The following is a 6,000-nucleotide window of genomic DNA, read 5'->3' as shown; positions in this document are numbered from 1 at the left end:
TTTAGTCAATCTAAACCACTCTCAGAACCTTCAGCATGTCTAGACCGCCCCTCTGGGCCTTCAGTCTGTCTGCACTGTTCTAAATTGTTGAGTATCTCCCTGGACCAAACCTTCTGGTGATCCTTCCCATGCAAACTGTTCTCACCCACTTCGGGTTCCGAACTCCTGATACATTTCGTGGACTCTAACTCCGGCCTAACCCTAGGCCTCATGTCGATTGTCCACCCTCTCAAAAATCTGTGTTCTGCCCCCTGACCCGTGTATCTACCAAATACACTGATTAACCCTCACACCCGTGTTGAATGCACTGTCGAGGCCTAACAGCTAACAAAACCCTTAAACTATCAATCCAAAAACCCTCAGAGTCAAGCACACCCTCGACCGAATACTCGAACTGAACTAAATTCCTGACTAGAACTCCAACCTGGTTCCCCAACTTCTGCTATCAAGCACCAAGAAGACGTCCTTCTTATGTTAGGACGTTTTTCCGAACCCCCAATCAACACAACCCTCAAACCAAGCAGCCACTAGGGCCTCCATTCTCCTTGTCGGGTTGTGAAACTTATCCCCATTTCAAAACCTCTCCCGCTCTGCATCCCGGGGTAACTCTCCCCCACTTAGATTCAACTAAGCCTTCTTAATACATGAAAACTGGAGGATTCCCAATCCTCCTCACTTCCCAACGATCGACCCGATGACAACCAACTCTTTCCCGCTAGTGCTCCATTACTATCCAATCCCAATTGATCAGACACTTTTAAGAACCAGATGAACACTTCCTGAACCCCAGGGAAATCGATAGTCACTAATGCTTGGATGACCTCACACTCAAGTCTTGAAGACCACAAGATAGATGCTCCAACTAATAGCTCGGCGACGAGCTACTTCCCTTGGCGCTTTAGTCCGTCAATCACTAACGGTTGCTAAAACCACTGAATCCTGATAATGTTGAATAACCCTTCTGTGGGACCCTATCCGCAGACCACCCACATAATGCCCATTTTCCAAAGGTGGTCCAAACAAGCTTCCCGTTCTCGGGATCTAGAAATCATTCTCTTCAGGGTTCGCACCCTAACTCACTTACCAGCTCAAACGTCCACAACTGAACTGCAGTAGCTGAAACAACCTCTGCCCTAAACCAGGCTACAAACTACTCCCAAGACATAGTCTACAATCCTAAAAGTGCACTACGTCGCATAATCAATCCTGCTTGATACAAGAGATCCAAGGCAAACCGGACCTCACAATTACTTATGCCACATCGACCCACTTATGCTCACCAGCGTTGAAGTAATGCTGCCTATTCCTACAACCAACTGACCCCGAGCTGGAATACAACTTGATCCTGGGGTCACAAGCCTGCTCACTCCTTTAAGCTCGAAAAACTGAGAGGGCACAATCCATGCCCTACAAAACGACAATCCAATCCCTCAATTAACCATTCCACTTCTAGCTGTAAAACCCCCATCTGAACATAATCATCACCCCTTTTCGAAGTTCCCATGACTTACATTCTGGCCTCGAGCAAACCCCCGAGCCTCAAATATAGAAACTCACGTGCTAGCCTCTCCCAATCAACATGGGGAAGTATAACAAGTACGGATCATCTTCTTGATCCCAAATAATTGCAGCCCTCTGCTCTTCATAATATGTACTAGTAACAATTCCCGGTACCGAAAAGCTCGACCAGCTCCTCTCCCTGTCGTCGTTACAGTTGCGGAAGCTGCGGCGGCAGCCGTCTCAGCAATGGTTGCATGGCGCTCGACAAAATACTCAACCATGGCAGTCTTGAAAGACCCAATCATCTCCAGAATCTGTCCCTAAATGATCTCGATCACCTCCTCCCGGATGATCTCCCTGACACGATCCTCTGACAATACTGGCCTATCCTGGTTTCCAGCTCTCGATCCTGATCCGGATCCGGTCTCAAAACGTCTCGGATATCCCATACAATAACAGGGAACCAACTTCCAACTAAACCCCATGGGTTGTGACTTCCTTTCTACGCATATGGGTCCTGTGCTTTCAGTAGTAGGGGCCCATACTACCTTCCACACCTACCCATATTTGTCTCAAGTATCACCACAACACCCTAACAATATACATATACATAGCGAGCGCTCAATCCTTACTATTAGAGGACTGCTAAATATCTCATAACTGGCCTACCGATCCCACACAACCCACCCATCCATGAAACTTTCACCAACCCTGTAGCACTAGTGTATGCTAGCCATACATAACGTTGGACCCTATAGACTTTCAAATATTCAATCCTACCCTATGCCCTCAATCAGATAAGAACAGAACACAAGGCCACATCAAACATTCTCAGGCTATAAGATCTTAATTATGTATAACCGTGATGCATACACTAAACAACTATAGTAATGATGTCAATCTCATATGTGTGTGTGTGTTTTACATGAAGTTGAATCTATTATAAGGTGGAAATACATACTTAACCACTTTATTGATGATTGCACTAAACTTTGTTATGTTAATTTACTTAAAAGTAAAGATGAAACGATAGACAAGTTTTTTGTGTATAAAAGTGAAGTTAAGTGTAACATCCATAAAATTTGATCCAATTTAAAACTTATTAAATCATTTAAAACCATTCAGTTACTACAGTTTCCCAAAATGTCCCAAAATGTAAATTTCCAATTTCCAATTTCCCAAAATGTCCCCAGAAGTCAACTGGTCAACCCTTGGTCAAAGTCAAAGTCATCGGTCAAGGTCAACAATCCATGTTGACCTCAACTCGTCGAGTACCCTCAGCTACTCGCCGAGTTCCTTGCATAACTCGCCGAGTCACTAGAGTGACTCGTCGAGTTCCTAAGGTTTGCGGCCATAAACTCCTTGGCCGACTCGTCGAGTTTCCCTTGCAACTCGCCAAGTTCATACATGACCAAAGGTTGGGAAAACCCTAGCCGACTCACCGAGTCACTCATCTGACTCGCCAAGCACACAACAATCTTCATAGGACTTGCTGAGTTGACCATGCGACTCGCCGAGTTGACCATGCTACTCGTCGAGTCCCTTCGGTCCTTCATCCATACATATGCTTTTTAAGCCATGCTAAGGTTCTATATTGTAGATCCAGCTTCCCAAGGCATGTTTATCACGTAAAGTTGCAAACCTTACGTGCACGCAAAGGTCTAAAGTCTTAAAATGACAAAACTAAGCTTGCAAAGAAGTCTTACACTTGAGGGGAGGTTCATACTTGCCAAAGCTGACAACTTTATGGACTTAAAGACCCAAGAGAGTTCATATCTAAAGTTGCAACTTCAGATCTTAGCTCAAACACAAGAAAAGCTTCCTAAAATCCACCCAAAAGAGATCTAAAATGAAATGAGGCCAAGATAACAACTTAATACCTTCCAAAGGATGCCAACTGAGGTAGATCTTTGATTCCCATGTGTTCCTTGCTTCTAGTTACTGGTTCCCCAAGCTTTTCTCACCAAAAATCCTTCTTCAAAGCTTAAGACACACAAATGGACCAAACTCACACAAGTTAGGGCTATGGAAATTGGTGTTAACCAATTTATAAAATAGGTATTTCCCATTTTTTTAACATGTCCAAAATGGATTTATATGAATGAAAAATTAATCCTTAAAGTAAGGGTGTTGGAAGAAGTAAATAAAAGAGTTTAATGGTTGGGAGGAAAAAAAAAGTCTAGGGACCTTTCTTGCAAACATTTCTTTCTTATGTAACTGAAATTGTAATTAATATTACAATTTAATTACATATTAACACACGTTAATTTTGTGATTAATAGAAATGTTTAATTGGGAGGTTATAGAATGTATAGTATAAATACTAGTACTATACAACCATTTGAACACACCAATAAGAATACAAAAACTCTCTTCTTCTCTATTTCATGTTCTTAGTTTTCTTGCTGAAGTAAAGGTAAAATTCAGGCCCATTGAGGGTTCGAATGGTCTAGAAGACCACTTCAAACTGTTGTATCCTGATAAATAAACACTCGGTAGCAGGCAAATTTGTTTTGAAGACAATGTGTTAAACATATGTCTCAATTTTTTTGCTTTCTTGTTAACTTTCATACATTTTCGTAATATTATTTCCTACATATTGAACACAAAACATAACCCTAAGCTTTTGTCTATTATACAAATCTATACATAATGAACCATCATACTAGCAACATAATGGGCAGTTAACCTCATTTACACATATAAGGGCGTTCAAATAATGGGATCCAAGTCAAACCCAAATCCCAAAGTGTATGTACAAATAGGATCCAAGTCAACTATACATGGATTTTTATATGAAAATGTAATTATTTGTTATTTAAAATGTTACTCATTATTTGGCATTTAAAATGAAACACGTTTAAGTAAAGTTAATTAGCAATACCAGTTAGAAATTACAATAAATTGAAAAATGAATTAACTAAAAAGTATATAAAAATAAGTCTTATCCTACCTTATCAGGGATGAAAATTTCACCCAACCTGGTGAGGAACCCGGTTGACCAGCCCCATTCGGGGATGGGTATTCCCCGCCAAAACGGGTACTGGGTACGGGGCTGGGGATCCTCATTATGCTAAAACTGGGGATGGGGTCGGAACCAGGTATAACAATCCCCAACCCGCCCCGCCCCCCATTTTAATGATTATATATATAAATTAAATTTGAATTAAGTCCACTAAAATGAATTGATCTATATTAAACCATCACAAATAGAGTTTGTATATCAAATTATTGTCCGAATTCCAAGAGTTCGTTAATCATCACTTCGTTCGACAATCTGTATACCAAATCGTCACTTTTCGTTTTGATGGTTGGTAAACTTTATGATTGATGTAAAAAGAATATGATTATTGCATTTAGTTTTGATCGCTTATTAAACTTGGTTTTTTTTGTGTAAGTTGAGTTTATTATTTTGATAGATTGGAGATGGGTTGGGGATGGACTGGGAAATATGTCAAAATACAAAGAGGAGGGGATTTAATTCCCTTCATTCATCGGGGATGGGGACGGGATTAGAAACTTGGGGATGGGAACAGGGATGGTCAACCCTGCCCCTAACCCGTCCCATTTCCATCCCTATACCCTATACTAGAAACAATAGTTTGTATTTGATAAACATCATTCTCGAAATTAAAAAGATAAACATATAAATAGGTTTTAGTTTGATTAACTATAATAATAATATAAAATTAAAAGTTATGTATGATCACCGGTGAATATATTAAGATGATATTGTTCAACATAAATATCTATCACCATATTATTTTTGATTTTATTTTGCTAATTACATTCGATCAATATAATAGTCTTTGTTTTTGACCTTCTAATAAATTTATTTTATGATTACAACAATATTTTGTATTAACTATTTTTATAATTATAATAATAATAATTTAATGATAATGACTTTATGAACACATTCATACGTTGCCTAATATATATCATAAGGTTTCAAAACTTAGACAAAGAAATTATCCGTGCAAGAAATGACAAAAGAGGACAAAAATTTCCACGTGGTCTATTGTGAGCTGGATATGTCCTGTCTTTTAGACATTTATTAATTAATAAACCCCTCCATAAATCCACCGACACTCCATTTCATCCTACCAAATCATGGTTTACCGTTAAATATAATTTAATAATTTATTCGAAACGATTAAAAAAAATCTGTAAAACATAGGCTAACATTAACATGTATCACTTTTATAATTAAACAAATTTTGAAAATAAGTCTTAATTACTTATTGGAGAAAATAAAACTAAACCCAATTAAGAAGCTAGTATTCGTTGGATTGTCAAATTATATGTAACTTAAATAGTTCTCCTGTTGCCGACGCAACCTGTGGCTGTAGTTGTCCATGGCTCCATGCTCATTTGCTCTTTACAACTTTTCTAATATTTTCTTTCTTTCAATTTTAATAAAAAGAGAAGAATCACAAAATAAATATCAAAACTCAATACTATTTATTACTACTACTAATACATGTTTAAAATATGATT

This window comes from Lactuca serriola, chromosome 2 (genome assembly GCF_051521515.1).
Source record: "Lactuca serriola cultivar US96UC23 chromosome 2, Lser_US96UC23_V15, whole genome shotgun sequence".
NCBI classification, from domain to species: Eukaryota; Viridiplantae; Streptophyta; class Magnoliopsida; order Asterales; family Asteraceae; genus Lactuca; species Lactuca serriola.
The sequence above is the reverse complement of the archived record's forward strand: the minus strand, read 5'-3'. Positions refer to the sequence as shown.